Here is a 26,445-nt window from a genome sequence, read left to right as displayed (position 1 = left end):
GGACAGTTCTGTGTAGAAGATCTCATTCTCAGGATATGTGGTGTGGTTCCTGGCTAAGGGCCATGGTAGCCATAGCTTCCCCTTCCAGGGTCTCACATGCTGCTAGAGCAGATCTGGAATTTCTAGATCTTTAAATTTACAAGGCCCATTCTCACCACTTCCATATTACCCTTACCCACTCCATCGCAGACCTAAGCGCTCGAGTTTTCCTTTATTTGTCACACAATAAATAAGTTTGATTGCGTCATAATTTTTGCCACAGGAGCACAAAGTCTTCTTCACAGAGTCGCAGCTCATGACATCAAGATATTTATTGCAATGAAGTGTTGTTGTGAAGCTATTCGTTTTACCAAAATTAATGTACTTTATGAATTGATGGGTCTGCAGGTTGTTTTCTTCAAGCAAGTTCAAAACCTCATGCTTGCTATGTTTAATAGAGAAAAAAAATCCTCTCATCGACAGGATCAGACAAGGCGTTTATTTAAACCCTGGGAAAATAATTTAGAAAATGATTCATGAGTTGCAATAATCAAGTTCATGTTTGAACATGAATACCTCTAGGCTTTTCCATCAGGTGTATTCAAAATTTATTTAGTGATGGTTCGTTGTATTCAAAAGGTTTTGCTGTTACTGAGTCAACACATTGGTGAAGCCTCAAACAACTTTTGTCATTTATGTCTCCCAGCATTGTAATCTTTTCTTTCACTAAATAATTAAACACCCATCAGACGCATCAGAATTTATTGTCATGGACAAGTCATGAAATTCGGTGTTTTGCGGCAGCGTCACGGTGCCAACATTCATCTTACAACAATACTATACAAAATATAATAAAAGTGCATGAAAACTAAGGCAGTGTCTTTAGTTCATTGATTATTCAGGAATCTGATGGCAGCGGGGAAGAAGCTGTCCTTGTGTCATTGAGTGCTCGTCTTTAAGCTCCTGGACCTTTTTTCCTGATGGTCAAGAGGGCATGGCTGGGTGGTGGGGGGGGGGGGTCTTTGAGGATAGAGGCTGCTTTTTTAAGACACCGCCTCATGTAGATGTCCTTGATGGAGTGAAGTCTGGTGCCTGTGATAACGCAGGCCAAGTTAACAACCCTCTGGAGTTTATTCTTGCCCTGAGAGTTGGTGCTTCCATACCAGGCAATGATGTAACCATTTCATGATGTCACCTGGTTAGTTTCAAACTCAGGAGGAATTTCCATATCTTTCAATGGACTAGTCACGTTAGCCCATCATTATAATTCAATGCCACCTGCAGGAACATGCAATGTTAAATAAAATTACATTGACACACAAGACATCAATAAGAATGGATCGTGGGGTATGGTTAGCTGCAAAGCATCAGACCACAAGTCTATATTGAAGATCATTAAAGCAGCAGAAAGGATCACCGGGTTCACTCTTTCCTCTATAGATAACTTTTACTGGGAGTTCTAAATAGAGTTCACGGAATTATAGAAGGCTCTTTTCATCCAGCGCACAGTACCTTCAACACATGATCAAGAGGAAGGTAGAGGAGCATCAAAATCAGGACATGCAGGCTGGAAAATAGCTTCATCCCACAGGCTGTGAGATTGATAAAATGCATCCTGTAATCATGTCAATCATCCCAAATATTTTCCACTTATTTTGATTATCTTTGTTGATGTGAATAGCCTCTTCCCCTTTAGGGTAGAGGAGATTGGAATGAGAGATCATAAGTTAAGGCTGAGGGGGCAAAACTTTAGAAGTAACATAAGCTTCTTCACTCAGAGAGAGGTGGCTGAGTGGAATGCCATTCTGGAAGAGGTAGTTGCAGCAGGGTCAATTCTGTCATTTAAGAGGAGATTGGATGATTACATGGATGTGAGGGAATTGAAGGGTTATGGGCAGGGAGCAGGTAGGTGGAACTGGTGGAATTTCACTTAAATTGGTGCAGACTAGAAGGGCCGATATAGCCTGTTTCTGTACTGTAATTGTTATATGGTTATTATATACTCTGTTTTTATGCGGGCACCATGGTCTGGAGAGACATCTGGTTATGCATGTATAGTCAGATGATAATGAACTTGAACTTGATTTGTCTCTTTACAGTCAGTTCCAACTCTGATGGCAATAAAATTTATTTGCTGGGCCCCTTTCCATCCCCTTTTAGGATTTTGATGTCCAGACTATGCTGATATGGTTTCTTCCCATCTGGACAGGCCACTGGTGCCTCCATGAGATGACTGGTAAATTGGAAGATCTGGAGCCTGGAAGAAGTACTACCTGGTGGCCAACAGAATTGTCATGAAGATCCTCTGGGGTTTACAGGATTCCTACGTCCAGATGAAAAAAGGACTCTGGCCTGAAACATGGAGTCCTACAGGCAGGCCATATTAAAATGCTGCTCAAGGTGATACCAGCTGAAGCAGAGTCAAGGTGAGGTTCCAACACCATTTTAATAAAAAGGCAGGGAGCATCTTCTGTATAGAAAAGTTCATCTATGTTGATCAGGCAAAGTCATTTCATGAAAGGGAAATCCAGCTTATCCAGTTTATTGGAGATCTTTGAAGAAGTAATGTGGTCTGATAATGAAGAATCAAAGAATCAATGGAGGCACTAAGATTTCCCAAGAGCATTTGGTGAGGTGCTGTATCAAAAAGATTGTTGCTGAGAATAAAAATTCATGCTGTAACAGTGTACAGTACATGTTGGTGTGGAAAGAGGATAGTGTGCGTAAATGGGTCTTTTTCGAGTTGTCAAAATATAATGGGTGGCATGCCATAGGGATTGGTGCTGGGGCATTCACTTTTTACAACTAGTTTGAATTACAGATGAAGGTGTCAAAGGTCAACATTGCTAAATTTTCTGGAGACAGGAAGAGAGTTTAAAAAGTTAGTGAAAGAGGGAATGAATGGCATCGGTTAAAGATATAGATAGATTCTGGAGAGGGCAAAGACTTGATAAATGGGTATAATGTGGGAAAGTTGTCCATTGTGACAGGGAATATTAAAATCAAAGTTAAGTTGTCTAAATGGTAATAGATGCATCTGGGCATCCTTGTACATCATTTGCAAAAAGCTAGGATTGAGGAAATAAGTACTCAGAATAATAAGTAACATTTTTTTTTAATGTCTGGGCAAATGTATACAAAATAAAGAGGTTATACTTTCATTCTACAGGACGCAGGTGGCTCCACGTCTGGAGTACTGTGTATAATATTGGCCTCCTTATTTAATGAGGGATGTAAACATGTTGTAAGCAATTTGGAGAAGGTTTCCTCACATAATACCTGGAACTGGTGAGTTGTCTTATTAGACTGATCACATATTCCGATCCTACATCCCTTCAAATTTCCTTCCTTCACACAACTATGCAAACAGTTTTGAACACTGACATTTACCTGGATTTGCCATTCCAGTGATGCATATAAGTCAAACTGCATTGCCGTGGTACAGAGGTATGGCCATCAGTGAAACGAGTAGCCCGTGTATTTACTACACTATCATTATCTTGGGACTTTCACACTGCTACTGGCTGCTGAGGGAGGCAAGAAAAAATACAGCAAATGTGAACCAATGGTACTTTTCTGGTGCAGACAAACACGACAAATTAAAGATGATGGGCCCTACTTCAGATTGCCTCATTGCAACATTGCTCTTGCAGATCTGTTGAACAGTTTCGAATGAAAATGTATATTCCTTCATCCTAGTGGACTTCATCACATCAGACCAACACATCTGCTGCAGGTTATAACACTGACAAATAAGAGTACAACTATTTATACTGTTGTTTCCTTTCAAACATTATCATCTAAGTTCACCAAATTGTTTAAGTTTTAAATTTAAACATACAGCATGGTAACAGGTCATTTCACCCCCATAAATGCGTGCCTCCCAATTTACACCCAATTAACCTACACCCCTGGTACATTTTGAACGGTGGGAGGAAGCCAGAGCCCTCGGGGATAACCCACGCAGACACAGGGAGAATATACAAACTCCTTTCAGATAACGCAGGATTCAAACCCCCACCCCCGGACCCGATCGCTGGTGCTGTAAAGGTGTTGCGCTAACCACTACACCAGCCATACCACCCTAAACTACATAGCATATACCTGTAAACAAATAAAAGAACTGTAAACAGATAACGAATGTAAACAAACTGACTGTGCAATACGGAGAATTTTAAAAATCAATAAAGTTCACAAGTAAGAGTTTCTTAGCTGAGTTTACTGAATTAAAGTTAGAAAGCAATAATAGAGGAACAAAGTACAATTTGAATATTTTACTTAAGATGCAGTTCAAACTCAGCAGATATATTTAGAAAATGTTATAATAAATGTGAAAAAAAAATTGAGCCACTTGATGGAAACATTCAAGATTCACAGGGGTCTTAAAGGTGGATCCAAGAAATCAAGGGGGGAGTTAATGGGCATCTCAGAGAGAAGAGATTGCAGGAAGGTAAGGAAGTTAATGGAATTGTTCTGAGACCCAGCGTAGAAAGATGAAAGATGAGCAAAGTGGAAGTACAACTCTCAACGTCAGCAGGGAGATGTCAGAGGAATTAGCCTGTGGTTAACAGTGAGGAAGGAAGGGTTAGCCTGCAAGAGGATAGTAACTGTGCAGAATTGTGGCACGTGGAAATCATCCCCGAGAGATGAGAGATCATGTCTTTGGGGATGCTGTTCTTTGTCAGGCATAGAAAATAAGAGCTCCTCTGGAAAAATATACAACACCAATTAAGCCACAACTTGACAACCGTTTATTTTTCTGGTCACCGATTTATAGGACACATGATTGCACTTGAGAGTATTGGAGCGATTTACAAGACTGTTTGTAAAAAGTGGAACATTTTAGCTGTGAGGAATGATTGTACTACTGCGACTGGATAAACTGGTTTGTTTTCTTTGAAACAAAGGAGGCTGCAGAGAGACATAACAGTGCTGTATAAAATTATAAGAAGCCTCGATGGAGTAAATGGGAAGGATCCACTTCACATTGCAGAGGGGTCAGAAACCAGGACACATGGATATGAAGTTTTTCTCCCCACTCATGCTGCTTCAGAGATTTCTATTCATACTTTAAGTTTCCTGTGGCCTTGACCATAGCTTTACCTATCATCAAATTTAATTTACTGAAGACCAGCCTGTGACAAATTTGGATGTGTCGAGCAGGAAAAGAGATAGTCACTCTCCTCAATGATACAAAGCTTCCTTTGAACACTTGTCTTCAAATTTTATGGAGAGCATGTAATAAGGAGAGGGAAAGGAGAGGTCGCTCACTTGGATTTGTAGTTCGTGCAGTCTAAATCGACAAGATTGGTTTACGGAGTCGCTTCATTGTGAACCACTGCTGAGTTCATCTTCAAATCAACTGCTTACTTCTGGCAATATAATCTTGCATAACTTCATTGTGACCACCTCTTTACTAGTAAACGCTGGGTGACCTTTACAGCGTTCCATTAGAATGGGTAAGGTTCGCACATATGTCTTTTGTTTGGAAACGGCCAGGTTTTTGAGGACATGGCAAGGTTTGCAAAGATTCAGATGAACTGGAACTCATTCTCCTTCTCAGTGGACATTTGAGTGCACCTGCCTCAGGGAGTGCTCCAGGCCAAACAGCTGGAGAAATACTTCCCAGCTTTCTGGAAGGTTCATCTTGGAGTCAGGGCAGGATGTTCTGGTTAAAGCCAACCACATGCTGCAGAAAAGTACTCAGGAACATCTAAAAACCTTGTGTACACATATAATAAAATAAAATTCACAACCGGTTACTATGTTAATAGGAGTGTGGACAAACTGAGAGATCTTGGTGTCCATCCATAGGACTTTCAAACCTGATGGTCAGGTTAATAATGTTGTTTAAGAAGTCATGTGTTGGCCTTTGTTCACCATCAGATTGAATTAATGTTGGCCCATTTCCTTTGGAGTTATAAAACCGTGCACATAACCAGTCAATTTCGGGATGATTAAAACAGTGGTTTTCAACCTTTTTCATTCCACCCACATATCACCTTAAGCAATCCCTTACTAATCACAGAGCACCTACGGCATAGGGAATAGTTAAAGTGTGGAAAGAAAAAGGTTGAAAACCACTAACATAGAACTCACTACCAACAAGAGTAGTTGAGGTAAGTGGAAGAGATGAATTTAAGCCAAATAGCATACAAGGTAGAATATGAAATAGGTGTCGAGTGACAAGCTTCTGCACATTGTCTTGGAGGTAATAGTTAGTAGGATGAAACTGAAATTGGTGATAGCTAGTATTAAGCAACTATAAAAGATATCAGTACAATTACACTTCCCCTAAGTACACTGGACAACATTCAGCCATAGCACTATCAAGGAATCTTCCTTAGATGTTAAATTCAATATCAAGTTCAAATTTATTTATTATCATACAATTGAAAACTACAACTGGAAGAAATGGCGTTCTTTGATCCTCAGCGTAAGGCAAGAAGCTGTTCCTCAGCCTGGTGGTTCTGGTCCTGATACTTATGTATCCCTTTCCCGACGGGAGTTGGTGGAAAGTGCAATGTTCAGGGGTCCTTAACAATTTTGTGAGCCCGTTTCAAACAACTATTCCAGTAGATCATATTGATAGGGAAGAGGGAGACCCCAGAGATCCTTTCTGCTCCTCTTATGGTTTCGTGGATTGACCTCCGATCCAATGCTCTACAGTAACTGCAGTACATTGTGATGCAGCAGCAAGGATGCTCTCGATGGGGCTCCTGTAGAAAGTCAACAGGATGGTGGCCAGCAGCCTTGGCTCCTGTAGAAAGTCAACAGGATGGTGGCCGGCAGCCTTGGCTCCTGTAGAAAGTCAACAGGATGGTGGCCAGCAGCCTTGGCTCCTGTAGAAAGTCAACAGGATGGTGGCCGGCAGCCTTGGCTCCTGTAGAAAGTCAACAGGATGGTGGCCAGCAGCCTTGGCTCCTGTAGAAAGTCAACAGGATGGTGGCCGGCAGCCTTGGCTCCTGTAGAAAGTCAACAGGATGGTGGCCAGCAGCCTTGGCTCCTGTAGAAAGTCAACAGGATGGTGGCCGGCAGCCTTGGCTCCTGTAGAAAGTCAACAGGATGGTGGCCGGCAGCCTTGGCTCCTGTAGAAAGTCAACAGGATGGTGGCCAGCAGCCTTGGCTCCTGTAGAAAGTCAACAGGATGGTGGCCAGCAGCCTTGGCTCCTGTAGAAAGTCAACAGGATGGTGGCCGGCAGCCTTGGCTCCTGTAGAAAGTCAACAGGATGGTGGCCAGCAGCCTTGGCTCCTGTAGAAAGTCAACAGGATGGTGGCCGGCAGCCTTGGCTCCTGTAGAAAGTCAACAGGATGGTGGCCAGCAGCCTTGGCTCCTGTAGAAAGTCAACAGGATGGTGGCCGGCAGCCTTGGCTCCTGTAGAAAGTCAACAGGATGGTGGCCGGCAGCCTTGGCTCCTGTAGAAAGTCAACAGGATGGTGGCCAGCAGCCTTGGCTCCTGTAGAAAGTCAACAGGATGGTGGCCAGCAGCCTTGGCTCCTGTAGAAAGTCAACAGGATGGTGGCCGGCAGCCTTGGCTCCTGTAGAAAGTCAACAGGATGGTGGCCAGCAGCTTTGGCTCTTGTAGAAAGTCAACAGGATGGTGGCCGGCAGCCTTGGCTCCTGTAGAAAGTCAACAGGATGGTGGCCAGCAGCTTTGGCTCCTGTAGAAAGTCAACAGGATGGTGGCCGGCAGCCTTGGCTCCTGTAGAAAGTCAACAGGATGGTGGCCAGCAGCCTTGGCTCCTGTAGAAAGTCAACAGGATGGTGGCCGGCAGCCTTGGCACCTGTAGAAAGTCAACAGGATGGTGGCCGGCAGCCTTGGCTCCTGTAGAAAGTCAACAGGATGGTGGCCGGCAGCCTTGGCTCCTGTAGAAAGTCAACAGGATGGTGGCCGGCAGCCTTGGCTCCTGTAGAAAGTCAACAGGATGGTGGCCGGCAGCCTTGGCTCCTGTAGAAAGTCAACAGGATGGTGGCCGGCAGCCTTGGCTCCTGTAGAAAGTCAACAGGATGGTGGCCGGCAGCCTTGGCTCCTGTAGAAAGTCAACAGGATGGTGGCCGGCAGCCTTGGCTCCTGTAGAAAGTCAACAGGATGGTGGCCGGCAGCCTTTGCTCCTGTTGAAAGTCAACAGGATGGTGGCCGGCAGCCTTGGCTCCTGTAGAAAATCAACAGGATGGTGGCCGGCAGCCTTGGCTCCTGTAGAAAGTCAACAGGATGGTGGCCGGCAGCCTTGGCTCCTGTAGAAAGTCAACAGGATGGTGGCCGGCAGCCTTGGCTCCTGTAGAAAGTCAACCGGATGGTGGCCAGCAGCCTTGGCTCCTGTAGAAAGTCAACAGGATGGTGGCCGGCAGCCTTGGCTCCTGTAGAAAGTCAACAGGATGGTGGCCGGCAGCCTTGGCTCCTGTAAAAAATCAACAGAATGGTGGCCGGCAGCCTTGGCTCCTGTAGAAATTCAACAGGATGGTGGCCGGCAGCCTTGGCTCCTGTAGAAAGTCAACAGGATGGTGGCCGGCAGCCTTGGCTCCTGTAGAAAGTCAACAGGATGGTGGCCAGCAGCCTTGGCTCCCGTAGAAAGTCAACAGGATGGTGGCCTGCAGCCTTGGCTCCTGTAGAAAGTCAACAGGATGGTGGCCGGCAGCCTTGGCTCCTGTAGAAAGTCAACAGGATGGTGGCCGGCAGCCTTGGCTCCTGTAGAAAGTCAACAGGATGGTGGCCGGCAGCCTTGGCTCCTGTAGAAAGTCAACAGGATGGTGGCCGGCAGCCTTGGCTCCTGTAGAAAGTCAACAGGATGGTGGCCGGCAGCCTTGGCTCCTGTAGAAAGTCAACAGGATGGTGGCCGGCAGCCTTGGCTCCTGTAGAAAGTCAACAGGATGGTGGCCGGCAGCCTTGGCTCCTGTAGAAAGTCAACAGGATGGTGGCCGGCAGCCTTGGCTCCTGTAGAAAGTCAACAGGATGGTGGCCGGTAGGCCTCACTCTTCTCAGGAAATGCAATTGCTGTTGCGCCTTCCTGACAAGTGAGGAGATGTTGTGCAACCAGGATAGGTCACTACTTGTGTACTCCAAGGAACTTGATGCTCTCTACTCTCTCCACTACGGACTTATTGATGTGTAGTGGAGGGTGGTCGTCCCTATTCCTCCTGAAATCCACAGTCATCTCCTTTGTCATATCCACGTTGAGTCTTGGGTTATAATTCTCGCACCATAACATGAGATTTTCCACCTCTTCTCTGTAGTGTGACTCATTGTTGTTGCTGATGAGGCCAACGACTGTCATGTCATCTGCAAACTTGATGACTCTGTTGGAGCTGGATCTGGCATTACACTCATGAACAGGAACAGGCTGGGTGCACAGCCCTGAGGCGCACCATTCATCAGCGTGACGGTGCACATCGTTGTGCTACTGACCTGGACAGACTATGGTCTTTCCATTAGCAAGTCCAGAATCCAATTACAGAGAGGGGTGTTGAGTCCAACTAAGGACAGCTTCTTCAGTAGCCTCTGAGGAATCACAAAATCTGAAGGAAGCAAGTGGGAGGGGAGATATTTAGGGGGGAACCCGAGGAACTACTTTATCACTAAAAGGGAGGTCCGTATCTGGAATGAACGACCAGAGATGGGTAAAATTTTGCTCTTTAAAGGACCTTTGGACAGACACATGGATGGGAAATATTTAGAAGGATTTAGCCAAATGTGACTAGCCCAGAATGTCAACTTGGTCAGAATGAACAAGTTGGCTGGACAGCCTGTTCCATGATGTATGGATCTATGAATGATATCTTTATCTGCTACAGCAGTACATTACAGCATAGTACAGGCTGTTCAGCCCACAATATTGTGCTCACCTACTCAAAAAAAATTAAACCTTCCCTTCCTCATAGCCCTCTATTTTTTTTATTTCATCCATGTGCCTGTCTGAGTCTTTTAAATGTTCCTATTATACCAGCCTCCACTAGCATTCCAAGTCCCCACTACTCTGTGTCGGAAAAAAAACATACCCCTGACGTCTCCCCTAAATATTCCTCCCCCTCACTATCTATAGATATCCTCTGGTGCTTGCTACTCTCACCCCAGCAAAATCTATGCCCCTCATAATATTGTAGACCTCTATTAAGTAAAAATGCAGAAATGCTGGAAGAATTCAGCAGATCTCACAGTGTCCAGAGGAGATAACGATGTATAACCAACGTTTTAGGCCTGAGTATTTATTTGAGGTACGACCTCTAATAAGTTACCTCTCATCTGTCATTGCTCCAAAGAGGAAAGTCCTGGCTTTGCTAACCTTGCCTCATAAGACACGTTCTCCAATTCAGGAAAAATCCTGGTAAATCGCCTCTGCTCCCTCTCCATAGCTTCCAAATCCTTTCTGCAATGAGGTAACCAAAAGTGAACATAATATTCCAAATGTGATCTAAAGAGAGCTGCAACATTGCCTCTCAACTCTTGAAATTAATCCCCAGACTAAAGAGGGCCAGCATACTAAAACCCTTCTTAACTACCTTATCAACCTGAGCACCAGTCTTGAGAGATGTATGGATTTGGACCCCACGTCCCTCTGTTCTTCCTCACTGTGAAGAATGCTGCCATTAACCACGTACTCTGTCTTCAAGTTTGACCTTCCAAAATGCATCACTGCACACTTATCCGGATTGTTATGAGAATTTATTTAAACTGGGAACTGAGCTAAACTTTGATTCATGAATGAACATTGTAGTTGGTACAGGATCATTATTTCATTAGTCCAGGAACAGTAAACTCAGGTCCCTGAAGATAACAGGCAGTCTTAACAATTTAACAATCTCGGACTTGTAATCTAGATCACATTTCACTGGTATTACATGAAGGAATTATGTAAGTAAATTTTCCGAGAACTGCGGTTTGAATTATATTTAAATGGAAGTCACAGTGTAGAAAGCACACAACTCGGGATGATGTTCACCAACATTTTCTGTTTTTTTTTAAATTAACATTAACAGGCATGCAAAGTTGGGTGCAATTTGGAGATAGAGTTTAAGATTTAACTAAATGATAATACTCTGAGTTGCCTAGAAGAATGGATATTTCCCCAGATCTAACTTACTTCATCTTAATGAATATATAAGGAAGCCCATCTATTCTTAAATCTACAAATGTAAGCATAATATCCAATACATCTGTCACGTGCTTCACTAAAGGTTGAACATGCAAGATTAAATCTAAAAGAAAAATTTTAAATAATTTTTAATTTTCACACTATGAACCATATCAACCAAAATATGGACAAACATTTCTCATTAAATTTACACGGTGGTTTTTTCTCCCTTCCACCACCCCCCTTTCCCTCCCTCCCCTCTACCCACCCCCTCCAAAACATATACAAAACAATAAAACCATAAAACAATATCTTCACACAAAGGAAAATAAACAAGAAAAATGCATCATCTATTTATTACACACTGAATCTTGTCGTTTTGTCTTCTTATCATTTTCATTCTTATTTTAGGGGATGGAGGTTGTAGGCAAGCTCTCTCTCTGATATGTTCCATGTACGGTTCCCAAATTTGTTCAAACTTTGTGACTTTATTTTTTAAATTATATGTTATTTTTTCCAATGGAATACATTTATTCATTTCCATGTACCATTGCTGTATTCTCAGGCTCTCTTCCATTTTCTAAGTTGACATTATAAATATCTCTGGTTTTTTTTGGTATGTTATTTTTTGTAATTTTATTTAGTATCTGATTTAATTCTTCCCAAAACGTATTCACTTTCGTACATGCTCAAGTTGCATGTAATGTTGTTCCCATTTCCTTCTTACAGTGAAAACATCTATCTGATAATGTGAATCCCATTTTTTTAACTTTTGAGGCATGATATATACCCTGTGTAACCAATTATACTGTATCATGCGTTACCTTGTGTTTATTGTATTCTTCATAGATCCAGAACATAACTTTTCCCATACTTCATTTTTTATCTTTATGTTTAGATCCTTTTCCCACTTCTGCTTAGGTTTATAGTTTATTTCATTTTCCTTATCTTGCAGCTTAATGTACATGTTGGTTATAAATCTTCTCATTATTATTGTGTCTGTAATCACATATTCAAAGCTGCTTCCTTCTGGTAATCTCAATCTGTTTCCAAATTTATCCTTTAAATAAGCTTTCATTTGATGGTATGCAAACATTGTACCATGAGTTATTCCATATTTGTACTTCAACTGTTCAAATGTTAATAAATTATTTCCCAAAAAACAATTTTCTATTCTTTTAATCCCTTTTCTCTCCCATTCTCTAAAGGAAAAGTTGTCTGTTGTAAAAGGGATTAGCGGATTTGTGTCAATAATAATTTTGGTATTTGGTCATTCATTTTTTTCCTTTCTAAGTGGATCTTCTTCCATGTATTAAGTAAATGATGCAATATTGGTGAGTTTTTATATTGCACCAGCTTTTCATCCCACTTATAAAGTATAAGATAAAGTATTTTATCTTAGTCCAGTCTGGTTTTTCCCTTGTCTGGTAAAAATATGATAAATACCTTAATTGTGCAGCTCTATAATAATTTCTAAAATGTGGTAACTGCAAACCACCTTGATTTATCTGCTAATTTATCTATCGCTACCCTTTCCACAAGAATTTTCTTATTATTCTCTTTAGTTCATTAAAGAATTTTTCTGTTAAAGGAATTGGTAATATTTGAAATAAGTATTGTATCCTTGGGAACACGTTCATGCTAATGCAGTTTACCCTCCCTATCAACGTTAGCGGTAATTCTTTCCAATCTTCTAAGTCTTCCTGCAATTTCTTTATTAGTGGCTGATAATTTAGTTTGTACAAGTGGCTTAAGTTATTATCTAACCTGATCCCTAGGTATCGGATTGCATGTGCTTGCCATTTAAATGGTGATTCTTTTTTAATTCTGTATAGTCCCCGTAACTCATTGGCATCACTTCACTTTTATTTGCATTGATCTTGTACCCTGATATTTCTCCATATTCCTTCAATTTCTTATGTAATTCTTTTCACTGATACCTCTGGTTCTGTTAACTATACTATGATTGCATCTGCAAATAAGCTGATTTTATACTCCTTTATTTTTATCCCTTTTATTTTATTTTCTATTCTTATCAGTTCTGCCAAAGGTTCTATTGCTAAGGTGAACAATGAGGGGGATAGAGGAGATCCCTTTCGAGTTGACCTGCTTAATTTAAAATGACTTGATACATATCCATTGACTGTTACCTTCACCAACGGTCCATTATACAATGCTTTAATCCAATGTATATATTTTTCTGGTAGATTGAAATTCTGTAATACTTTAAATAAGTAGTTCCACTCTACTCTGTCAAAGGCTTTTTCTGCATCTAGAGCAACAGCCACAGTTGGTTTCTTATTTCCTTGAACTGCGTGGATTAGATTAATAAGTTTACAGACATTGTCCGCTGTTCGTCTTTTCTTAATAAATCCAGTTTGATCTTGTTTTACTATTTTAGGTACACAATCGGCCAATCTGTTTGCTAATAATTTTGCTATTATCTTATAGTCTGAGTTAAGTAGAGCTATTGGTCTATATGATGCTGGTGTTAATGGATCCTTCCCCGTCTTTGGTATTACTGTAATTATTGCTGTCTTACATGAATCTGGGAAGTTTTGTGTTTCTTCTATCTGGTTCATTACTTCCAGGAGAGGAGGAATTAATAACTCTTTAAATGTTTTATAAAATTCTATTGGAAATCCATCCTCTCCTGGTGTTTTATTGTTCGGCAGCTTTTTTAATATTTCCTGTACTTCCTCTATTTCAAATGTTTGTTTTGTTCCTCTTCTTGCAATTTCGGCAGTTCAATTTTAGCTAAAAATTCCTCTATTTTATCATCTTTCCCCTTGTTCTCAGGTTGATACAATTGTTCATAAAATTCCTTAAAATTTTCATTAATCTCTGTCGGGTTGTAGGTAATTTGTTTGTCCTTTTACCTTGATGCCAGTATCGTTCTTTTAGCTTGTTCTGTTTTAAGTTGCCAGGCTAATATTTTATGTGTTTTTGATTAAATCTAAAAATCTGAAGGTCGTCTGAAGACTCCACATAAAACTGCAATAATACAGCAATGTCCCGGAATACTTTGATGAAAATTTGAACGTGTCTCAAAAGGATAATATTTTCCTTCAATAAATTCAAAACATTTGTTTTAATCCTGCAGAGTGACATTTCATAGTGAGTAGTAATGGGCATGTGGAGCCTGTATGATATTCCAATGAAATACGCTCCCAAGTTTTGATCATTTCAGCCTGTGAAACTTGAAGTTTATTCCAAAAAGTTAAGAATCACAGAGTTCATTACACCGTTTATATTATCATTTATGTGTCCTATTACCGACGGAAAGCAGAAGTAATGCATTCCTTTTTTTTTAACTATGTTAGGTTATGAAAGCCAGGATATTCTTTTCCTCATCTTTTTCTCCTCCGACTTCCCAGATTTCCTACCCTATGAATGGCTGATATTGATTCAACATGTGGTATTGTTTGGCAAGAATGAATGTGGTTACAGTCAGGTCTAATTTCTCTGAAAGATTAAGGGGAATAAGTCTACTTTGGTTCCTTTATACCATATTATTTCATCAAATGATGGGATGAAAGCTGTGATCAAGTCTACGTCAAGGAAATAAGCAATCTTTTCAACCATTTTTTTGATGGCTGGAGTCCAATGCACACATTTTCCCTGAGAGAATTAGAAGACTTGGTTGCACAATATATTTCTCAGCTGGTCTACCATGTCATAATGCTGATACTGTTTAAACGAGCTATTAATGGTTTTAGTGGTCAATTTTATTGCTGTAAAAATACCATCCCCTTGTTTGTATCCACTTCGAAGGTCATCTTTTATTAATAAAGCATGTCCAAGGTAAAAAAAATGTTTTAGAAGGTCTTTTGAAGAGCAAGGAGAAGACACATACCAATCCAAATGGATCGAGTGAACGTTTGACTGAAGTACCTCACTTGATCTAAACATAATGTCCACAAATGCCCACATAGTGGTTGCATTTCTAATCCCAGTACTCATTGTGGGATTAAAGAAATATATTTACAAGTTTTATTGGAATTTGCTAATGTGACATTTATACAAAGTTTAATGAATTGATAAATTCCCTAAACGTAGTTTGTGGAAACAGCTGTTTATACATTTCATGACCTAGGTACAGGAACTGTCTAAACCAATGGTTCTCAACCTTTTTCTTTCCACTCACATACCACTTTAAGTAATCCCTATGCCATTGGTAAGGGATTGCTTAAGGTGGTATGTGAGTGGGAAGGGAAGGTTGAGAATCACTGCTCTAGATCCAATTGTTACTGAAATATTTTGCTTGAGAAAAATTGTCACTGGCCCATTTCCTTTGGAGTTCTGAAACCGGGCACATAAAGAGTCAATTAAGTATGATTAAAACAGTGGTTTTCAAACTTTTTCCTGTCACCCACATACCATCTTAAGCACTCCCTTACTAATCACAGAGCACTTATGGCATAGGGAATACTTAAAGTGGTATGTGAGTGGAAAGAAAAAGGCTGAGAACCACTGGTCTAAACAACATCTTAAGTCTGCACTTCTTTTTGACAAGATCATAGCTAATTTTTTCACTTCAACTCCACTTCCCTCAAAGACATACAGCAGCACAAAAGACCCTTCAGCCCACCATAACCATCCTGACCTTTCCTCTGCTCTTAATCCTTGCATCTCTTTGTGCCTCATACTTTTTTAAGCCTGATTAAAGTGGAAAGTTCCAAAGATTCACTGGGTGTCCAACTATCATTGTATTCACATGATAGCTCCTCAAAATCCAGACACAGATTCATGCTAATATAAGCAGAATTAGCCGAGTTTGAGTTACAAGGAGAAAGACTGGATAGATTTGGACTATACTTCCTGGACCATTGCCACCTGAGGAGGGGAGAGAGGTGGGAGTGGAAAAAGAAAGATTATATAGGTTTTTAAAACATAATTGGCATAGAGAGGACAAATGATCATAGTCTTTTTCCTAGCATAGGGCAAGTAAAATTCAAGGACATATATTAGGATGAGAAGGTAAAGAATTAAAAAGGAACTTGAGGGCAACTTTTCTTACATGGGGTGTAGACACGTTGAACAAGCTGCCACACCAAATAGTAGAGGTGGGTATAATTGCAATGTTGCAAAAACATTTAGATAGGTACATGGATAGGAAAGGTTTAAAGGGAAATGGGCCAAATGAAGGCAACAGTGACTAGCCTGAGTAGTCATGAACACGATGGATTGAAGGGCCTGTTACCATGCTGGCAAATTCTATGGCTATGAGTCTTAACTTAATCTTTCCTTAGAGGACGGCCTATTCATCTTAACATTCTAATGAACCTTTGTTACCTCCCTCGGAGATAAGTATACTTTTCCCCAGATAAGAATACCAAAACTGTGCAAGGTACTCCAGGTGTAGTGTCTCCAACCCTTTCTTCAATTACAGAATCAATTCCTTACATTGATACAACTCCTTTGTAACATACCGTTTAATTTCTAATCGTATTTCTACCTTCTTGTTAACTGTCCATTATTCAAACAAAACCATGCTCAGCTAATGAATAACACATTGTGAAGTTTCTTGGCATATAAAAACAATTTTCATGCCAAATTTCATATTTATTAACATATTCTCCAAAACTACCTAATCATTTAATAGATTGGTTCATTTCCCCTTGTAAACTCTTATTTACAATTTCACCTGCTCTGGTCATCTGTCATTTTTATAACATTCATCTGTTTACAACGAAAACAAAATGTCTGATTTATTTATAATCCCTGCTTTCTATCTGCTAAATAATTCTCTATTAATACTCAGACATCATCCCTCATACTCTGGAATCAGGATTTATTGTCATGAACAAGTAATGAAATGTGGTGTTTTGTGGCAGCGTCATAGAGCAAACATTCATATTATAACCATCCTACAACATTACTATATATAAAAAAAATAAAAAAATAAGGCAGTGTCTTTGGTTCATTGATTATTCAGGAATCTGATGGCAGTGGGCAAGAAGCTGTCCTTATGCCATTGAGTCTTTTGGCTCCTGTACCTTTTTCCTGATGGTAGCAGAATGAAGAGAGTTTGGCGAGGGTCTTTGAGTATAGAGGCTGCTTTATATAGGGTCCACCTTGATAGGGTGGTCTGTGATGTTGCAGGCTGAATTAACAACCTTCTGGAGTTTATTCTAGTCCTGAGAGTTGACACCTCCATACCAGACAGCGATGCAACCTGCCAGAATGCTCTCCACGGTACACCTATAGAAGTTTTCTAGACTTTTGGGTGACATCGGGAATCTCCTCAGTCACCTCACAAAGTATAGCCACCGACGAGCCTTCTTTGCGATTGAATCAATGCGGAGGCTCCAGTACAGATTCTCAGAGATGCTGACACCCAGGAATTTGAAGTTCTAGACCCTCTTCACGACTGAGCCCTCAACAAGGACTGGATCATGTTCCCCTGACTTCCTTCTGAAGTCCACAATCATCTCCTTGGTTGTTATCAAGACCATCCAACGAGCTGATCTATCTCCCTACAATCGATTGTGCCTACAATCGGCAAACTTGGAAATTGGAATTCTGCCTGGCCACACAGTCATGGGTGTATTACAGCAGTGGGCTACTTTATCCTAATCTTGATGTTATCATGGTGTAATTGTTCATCCCAATGTCTAACCACCCTCAAAATATTTGGATTTTCAACAACCATTCAATCTGTCCTGGAAATTACTTCCACAAAATAATACTCCCCTTTTCAAAAATAAAAAGCAGGATCAATGAATTTAGAGTAAATGCTGCCAGGTAGTTGTCCAATTTGAAAGAACCAATACAAATCAATAAATACAGTACTAAAAATGACACTGTTTTTGCACATTGGATATTTATAGTTATCAAAAGAATTAAATGCATTCCAATGCACACTCATTATGTGTATGAATATTTTGGGTAGCATTTGAGCAGATCACTTTCTTCATGCTGTCAACTACACTGACACTCCACAGCACACATTCAATGACTTTCCTCTTGCAGCTGTTGCTAATATGGGGTGTAATGTGTCACAGAGCCAGTGTCCAGGAGGGATGGAGTAAACTGAAGGTACTTCAGTGGCTGCTTTGAGATAACAGTTTAATTGCTCGTTGAGAAGTTTAAGTGCTGCACTTTGCTGCTGGTTGGACCTGAGTTTTTGTTCACTGCTCAAGCTTGACGTGACATTTCCTTGGATTGCACTGGACTGGTCAACAGCTACCTCAGGTACTGTAAGAGACACTATTTGTTCTTGTTTTCTTTCCAGGTGTTGATTCTGATTGGATATAATAATGTCTGCAGTTAATTGGTCTGAGTGTAGGTGTATTAGGTAACTCACCGTTTGTTCCCTTTCAACTTTTAGCAACCTCACTTTTGCATCCCTCAGTACCATCCCTCAGTTGTGTGTGGGGACAGAACTGTAGAACTGTCCCTACCATGTTGATAAACCCAATCCTGACCAATGCAAGGAGGGGGGTGGAAACTGCTGGAATAATTAACAGTAAACCAGTTTACAAAATAATCTGAGTTAAAACAAATGAAGAAACTGATCAAAGCATGTTAAGAATCTGTCAGGAGCACGTCTTAAGGAGATCAACATCTGCAAACAAAAAAATGCATATATTAAATCTGACTATATCTGGTAAGTCCTACACTGTCATAACCTTAAACAAAGTTGACATTACTTTGGTCCGGAGTTAGTGCATGAGACATAGATAACATGTGAAGCATTGGTATAATCAACCTTTTCCTCTAACCTAAATGAAAAGTGACATTTTATCAATTTCAGCCTGTTTCTGGTCTACCTTTCAGGAGTTCGATCAGAGGGTTTTAGAAATCAAAAGGCTATTGTATGATTTTGACAGACTAGTTTGGGCATCTTTTTGAATTATGCTCCTTTATTTCTGAAATCAGCATAATTCTGAATGATCTAAAACAAACCCTTCCACTTGTGTAATGGTAAGAAATGAGAAAATATTATCCACAGAGACTAGGTGGGGATCCCATTAAAATATATAATTTATCCTGACATTGTCTCACGAAAAGATTTTTCTTTTGGCTCTTGCCATTGGACTTGATTTATTCTTCTTTGAAGGAAGAGATTTAGGCCCCTGCTGTCTTAATTCCACCCAAACATGTTGTCAAGGGTGACTTTGAAGTACAGGTTTTAACTTGAGGCTTAATTAGGTTTATAAATACGGCTTTCTCATGTGGAAGGTGGTTGTGGTAGGTCGTGGGGGAAAGTCATTGGAATATGGACATTTTTTCAGAAAATTAGTTTTATGGAGGATGGGAAGTAATTTGCATTGTTACTTGCCTTACTTTCTGAACATTGAGCTGGTATCACACTGCACTTGACATGTCTGGACTGATGCAATCTTCAGTGTTATGCTGTGTTAGATGCTTGGATAAATTATTTGCATGAAAAAATTTGTACTGCTTTCACTTTTTTTTTGAAAGGGTGTTCGATAAATGTAGAGTAATTATAAGTGCTATCTGTTAATTGTCTTTCTTGGGCACTTGAACTGTCTCCAGAGATTTTGGATCTGGTGTTGTAGTTCTTAACCCAAGGAATCGGTGTCTCCTGATTTAATTGTTGTTTCTATACTTTTGGAATAAGTATATCATTGCACACTCGTCCAGTGTCCTCTAGTATGTGCCTTGCTACTATAATTTGACATGGATGGATTCTTGTTTGTTTGACCTGCTCCTCTCACTTTCTCATGTTACTTGATCTGCTGGGTTTTTTAATATTGCTGCAATCCTATGAGTTGTTGGATTAAGTGGTTTCCATCTGCTTCAATTGCAATCTCTCCTCACAATTTCCTTCAAGATATAGTAATGAATTTGCATAAGTTCGAAGACTGTAGGCCCTATATGATGGGGGGGGGTCACGGAAAAAAGCAATTGTAAAGACCGATATTCTCAGTCTTTAAATTGCTTCACTTACCTCCATAAAAGGTCCGAAGGTGGATTGACTGGTCGAACTTGCTCCATCTTCCATCTGCCTGGAGGGGGGGGGTTGGCACACTCAGAGGTGGAGTGGAGTCGCATTGGGGGAGGGGCTGATGGCGCCATCATCCCGCAACCCAGGAGCATGAATTTTTATTTTTAAAAACCATGTGGTTAATAGAGGCTTTTACGTTGCGCAGTAGATCTGCCTGAGTCCTAACTGCACAGATCTCCACTAGCACTCTTGCTTGCTCTTCGGTCGCCACTTTCGAGTATAGGCCACTTTTCCTCTTCAGCGTGTGGTTACAGTGGCAGGCGCCGGCACTACTGCACCACTCGCCCCGCCCCCTTAGCTCTGGAGGCCGGCTCCCGACTCAGTTCTGCATAAAGGCATCGCAGGATCCATCTTGTAGGTCGTCACCATAAAAGGTAAATTCACCTTTTTTTTTCAACTTGAGGCAGCTATAATGCGGGGCTTCTTCATAAAAAGGGCCTTGCAGCACATCAACAGCTCGGTTGGAGTAAATCCCACACGAAAGTGAGGCATTGTAATGCATCTGAACAGTACGTCAGCCAAATCCTAGTGCAAAGCTAGCTTTAAATATATTTTGGAAAACCTCTCTCCTCAAGGTTCTTTTTCCAATGCATAATGACTGTTCAGCTGCACCAATGAAAACTGAATAATGTTGGGGAGTTGAACATTGGAAGCAATTTCACCTTGTGAAGTGCTCAAACAAAAGTGATATGTGATTGAGGTGTGTCATCTGATGTCATATCTTCAGGGAGATCATGGTTTGTAAAATATCAGTATAGCTCCTCAAACATATTGCAGTTTTGGCATAATCCTTCAATAAGTTCAGAATGCGAAATAAAGTTTTCATTGTCTTTTTGCCTATAAGCAGCGCGGAATCTCTGGAATGTTTGTGAGGTCCCCTCCGTGTCTTTGGTGATTTCATTCCATGCTCCAGATAGTTAAATGTTTTGGCTCCCTTTTCTAAACCTTTAACTGTTTATTCTCATACTGTTTAGTTCATTGTTTCCTGATTAGTAGTTGTATGGATAGATTTCAAAGCTAATACAAATCTAGAATAGCTTCTTGTAATATCTTTTAATAGTACAGGAGAACCACTGTTACTGGGAATTAAAGCAACTGGCAAAACTATTGTGGTAAATAAAATGGTTTTGAAAAAAATAATAGGGAAGTTTAAAATTGGCACGCCTCACCGTTAGTTCACCAATCACGCAACATGTATTCTCAGGCAACCAGAAAATTCACTTCTTTGGCATCCACGAATCATCTAATTTGGAATAAAGCACTAAAATGCTTGAGTATACAATTACTAAGGCCCCAGTACTTCCTGTCTGCCTCAGTGCCCCTTTTGTCTCGCTTGGGCTTCTCTTCACTTTTCATATCTCCTTTTGTCTTGTATCCTATCACGTCGATGGTTTATATTGTCACGAACATAAAAGGATGCCATTTGACCCATCGAGACTGCATGCTCCCAGGACGCCATCTATTTCCTCACTTCTTCCCCCAAAAACAACAAATTCTCATTCAACGTCGATTCTCCTGCAACCCTCCAATCACTAGGGGCAGATGTTCTTTCACGAAAGCAAAATTATCCAACCAATTGGCAGGCCAGTGGGTTGTGGGTGGAAATCCGAGCATCTAGGTGAATCCCCACTTTGCCATGCAAACGCTCCATGCAGGCCAAGAACTCTGGAGCTGTGCAACAGTAGCAGCGCTAACTGCAACACCACAGTCTCTTTCAGTCCTGAAGATTATTCTGACATTTTATTTTAAAGTTGCCACTGCCTGGAATGGGTTTTACTGATTCAAAGGAAAATAACATCCAAGCTATTTTCTCCATATTTGATTTATGAGTGTTAAATTAACAGCTTTTTTAAAGCTGAAATGGTGAATGTTTTGACTATTCTTATTGCGACTTGTCGGGTTTTGGTGGCACAAGGTGAGCCCTGTTGTGTGGCTGATAATTATTCTTTATGGTAATCTTTGGGAGGTTTAAAATACATGCATTATTATAAACTAGCAATCAGATTCTTCAACGACAAACTCAATCAGCGTCCCATTTAAGGACTCGTGCACTTTGTGGGCACCGTCCCCTTATTTGCATTTGTTATCCATTTACAGTTTTTTTATTTGCATGTTTGCGCTGTGTGCAGTTTTTGTTGCTCTACCAATTAGTGGTAATTCTGCCTTGCCCGCAGGAAAAAAGGAATCTCAGGGTTGTATGTGACGTCGTGTATGTACTCTGACAATAAATCTGAAATAATTACTGCCTGCTTGTGTGTTTCATATGAAATGTAACGAGTTTGTGACCTGTATAAGGGGGGATACAATGGATAACACTGCAGTCGATTCACAAAGGTGTGACTTTTTTTATATTGAAGCAAAGATTGGAGATGAGTAATCTTGGTTTTGTTCCTAGTAATAGAATCCCTTCACTTTCTAGTTGATTTGGAAAGGGGTATGAGCTGCAAGGATTGACCTATTACGTAGCCTGTTGCAGGAATCTCTCGAGTGAATGAAATAAAAGCTGGATGTGATGCACGTAACTAGAACCAGCAGGTACGGGAGAAGGAAAACAAAACAAGTGCTGGGTGTGGTGCACTGAGGTAGCAGCAAGCAAGCACAGAAGTGTTCAACAGGCTTTTTTCAGGTAAAAGCCTGAACACCAGTTCATGCTTCGGTGGCTCCTGTGTGACTGGCTCAGGAGGGGCCGGTTCAGGTCTATAGTCAGTTCGGCTGATTGACAGCTGGCCAGGTGGAGTCAGCCCCCTTGGGGAGGGGGGGGGTCTATTCAGGTCAGCTGATTGACACCCGGCCAAGAGGAGTCAGCCCTTGCAGTAGGCTGGTGGTCATATCACCACACTGGGTAATAGAGAGAGAGAGAGAGATAGGAAGAAAGCTGGAAAGGGGAAACTATTTGAGGTGGCACAGGGATATGAGGAATGGAAAGGAGGAAGTAGAACAGGAGGACGGGGAAAGATGAGCGGGGATTGGATGGAGATGTGAAAGTATTGAAGAATGGTGGGCGAGAAATGGATTGAGTGGCGGTATGGTCAGTGGAAGTGGATGAATTGTTGGGGGTTCAATTAAGGGGGGGGGTGGAAATGAGAAGCCTCTAGCAGAACTGCTGAGAAGACTTACTGCTGGGATCGATGACTGGGTTTCTCCAGAAGCTGGTGTGGCTGTTCTTGAAACAGAAGGTTAAGAATAAAGGTGTTCAAAGTCATGCAAAGTAGTTCAGGATAAATGTTTCAATGGCAGTAGTGTCAGAATTTGAGCTAACTGGTGGAAGATGTTTGAAATTTTAAAAGATGTTGGCTAACGTGGTCCTGTGAGGTGGGATACATGACTTCAAAGGGTGTTTGGTACTGATTTCAAAAAGCAATTAGATCTGTTTGTGGAAAATGACTGGTGTGGTTTAGATCATTTTAACAACAATATTTGAAAATTTGTTAGTCTTCCTCCGCACAGAAATTTGTATGATTAGAAGATAGTTACATTCTAAAATAACTAGAAAGGTTTTATTTTCCTGAATGAATTGTAAGAGTTAAAGAGACAGGACGTGGCTCTGAAAAGTACAAATAGGTAACTTGACATTTAAGCAAATGGTCTGTTTTGGTTATGGAAATTTCATCCTGTGTAATGTGGGCTTTGTCATTTTGGATATTACTGGGGTGGCGGGGTGGGGGTGGGAAGAATCCACCTGCCAGGCACAAGCCACAGCAATCAGGTCTCTGGCATGGAGTCTGGTCCTGTGGCTAAGAAGAGAAGGGAGAAGAGGTGGGCTGTACTGATAGGGGATTCCATAGTTAGGGAGACAGATAATAGGTTTTGTGGAAGAGATAGGGTATCCAGGATGTATGCTGCCTCCCTGGTGCCAGGGTCCATGATTGGTCAGATCGAGTTCACAGCATTCTCAGGAGGGAGGGTGAGCAGCCAGATGTTGTGGTCCGTATGGGGACCAATGACCTGGGAAGCAAAGGTGAGGAGGTCCTGCTAGTAGCGTTCAGGGACTGAGGTGCTAGGTTGAAGGACAGGACCTCCAGGGCTGTGATCCCAGAATTGGTACCTGTGCCACATGCTGGAGAGGTTAAAAATAGGAGAATAATGAAGCTTAACACGTAGCTATAAACACGGTGCAGGAGGGAGGGCTTCAGGTTTCTGGATCTTTGGACTCTCGTCCAGGGAAGGTGGGACCTGCACCAATGGGACGGTTTGCATCTGAACTGGTGCAAGTCTTGTGGTACCTCAACCTCTTTCCTGATGGCAGAGCACGTGCTGGGTGGCATGGGGCTTTGATGATTGCTGCTGCTCTCTGACAGCAGCGTTCCCTGTAGATGTACTCAAAAGTGGGGTGGGTTTTGCCTGTGATGTGTCCACTACCTTTTGGAGGGCTTTCTGCTCAGGGATATTGGTGTTCCCATTCCAGACTGTTGTAGCCGGTCAGCACACTTTCCACCACACCTCTGTAGAAATTTGCCAGGGTTTCTGATGTCCCATCAAACCTCTGCAAACTTCTGAGGAAGTCGAGGCACTGACGTGCTTTTGTCATGATGTCATTAGTGTATTGGGTCCAGGAAAGATCCTTTGAGGTGATGTTATGGGCCCAGAAGACCACAAAACCCAGCAGCAATAGAAATTCACCAAGAAAAATGGATACTTAAACAAAAGTAGTTTTTAATTTTCTTTTAACTTAAAATAAAGACCAAACTTTAACTTATTACAATGAACTTAACCCCCTTCTAATTCTAAGCACACATGTATGTAATGTGTATAAGTTCTTTGATTCACAGTCCAATCTCACTTCTTACTCCTCCAAGTTCACTGCTATCAGGCAATTCTTGTACTGTGCACAGAATTTAACATTTATGAATTTTCACCAGACTCTGGTGGAAACAATTAAATGGTTACTGCTCAGGAAGGTTCTTGTTGGTTTTCAGAGAGAGATTTGTTTTTCATTGGACACACACAAACTGATTTACTTCCATCAATACTTGGTGGCTTGCTTGCCCCATCAGGGTTTTCCAAATTATAACCTCTTTTTCCAGATCACCACAGAGTTCCTTTAATTTCCCTTGTATCAGGTGAAACACTCTAGCCAGCCATTTCCTCTTGTCTGGACCACAAGAATTTTCAACAGACTGGACTCAGAACTCAGAACCCATCTTCAAAACGAGGTTTCAACACTCTGCCAGTTTGTTGCGCTGCAGCCTCAAGAAGCCACTGTAGAAAACTTTCTCTCTCCAAAGAATCACGTGTTCTTCTCTCTCTCTGCTTTTTTTTTAAAAAAAAACCAGAACCTCTCTTTAAACAGCAAAGTGCCACAGATTGTTGGCTCCAAAATCAATTCCTGAAAGATCTTATTGGTTCCCTGAGATGGGCTCTACTTTTTTTTTTCACCTCCTTGTGAAAACCTTCAGCAAAGCAGTTTCCATTGGGCCCGGAGTGTCTGGTTTGAGCAGTGCTCTTGCATTTTAAATGAGAGCTGTTTTGTGAAGTGTTTGTTTCCTACGGTAAAACCCCTAAATCTATCTCTTCCAAAAACATATCTATACATAATATAAAATGTGATATAATCTGTCACAGTGGTGACCCCCAAGAACTTAAATTTGCTCACCCTCTCCACCTCTGATTTCCCCCCAATAATCACTGGTTTGCAAACGTCTGGCATTCAGCTAATCACCTTCTTAGTTTTGGTGACATTGAGTGCAAGGTTGTTGTTGGTGCACCATTCAACCATATTTTCAATCTCCATCCTGTACGCTGACTCAACCCCTTCCTTTATACAACCCACTCTTCTGTGGTATCAATCAGCAATTTGTAGATGGTGCTATTGTCGTATCGAACTACACTGTCATAGGTGTAAAGTGAGCAAAGCGGGGGGCTAAGAACACAGCCCTGTGGTGCTGCGGTACTAGGGAGATTGTGTTCGTTTTTTTTTCTTTTCTTTTCCAAGTTCACACCTGCTGTTAAGCACTCATTTGTGTTAATCTTGCACACTTCCATTATATTTTCCCCACAATCTTAACAATTTCTCCAACCCCTCCTAACTGTACTGCTCGACGACATGCCAAGGGCAAGCTAGACTGGCCAATTAACTTATGTCTTTTGGATGCAGGAAGAAGCCAGAGCATCCAGAAGAAACCTAAACAGCAATGGGAAGAATGTGTAAATGGCAGAGAAATGACATGAGGGATCAAGATCGAACTTGTGTGGCAAAAGCTGTGAGGCATTAGCTGTACTACAGCTGAGTCTCTTTGCTATCACTCTTGTAGGATATGCTAATGGATCAATACTCTGCACCTCCAGCACACCCCATCATAGTGCCCTTTCCTCACTCCTTCATTGACCCTTAATTTGATGACTTCCCCAAAATGGTCTGCTCTCCCTTTGCCTCAATCAATGTCGGTCAAAATTTTATAAGACCTGTTTTTTTTATGAAATGA

General features: G+C 41.2%; 1 protein-coding gene across 9 annotated transcripts in view; it reads left to right on the top strand.

Annotated features, from left to right (window-relative positions):
- Window positions 1-26,445, top strand: part of b3gntl1 (UDP-GlcNAc:betaGal beta-1,3-N-acetylglucosaminyltransferase-like 1) — a 392,999-nt gene that overhangs the window by 329,305 nt on the left and 37,249 nt on the right. For 7 of the 9 annotated variants that reach the window (XR_011354723.1, XR_011354721.1, XR_011354727.1 and 4 more), the window contains 2 exons: window positions 2,140-2,405; window positions 3,149-3,267. The gene's annotated coding sequence lies outside the window, so the exon portion shown is untranslated. Of the gene's footprint in view, window positions 1-2,139; window positions 2,406-3,148; window positions 3,268-26,445 lie in introns of those variants that run through there. The other 2 variants (XR_011354724.1, XR_011354722.1) reach the window with 2 other exon arrangements.

This window comes from Narcine bancroftii, chromosome 3 (genome assembly GCF_036971445.1).
Source record: "Narcine bancroftii isolate sNarBan1 chromosome 3, sNarBan1.hap1, whole genome shotgun sequence".
Classification (NCBI taxonomy): Eukaryota; Metazoa; Chordata; class Chondrichthyes; order Torpediniformes; family Narcinidae; genus Narcine; species Narcine bancroftii.
The sequence above is the reverse complement of the archived record's forward strand: the minus strand, read 5'-3'. Positions and strand labels throughout refer to the sequence as shown.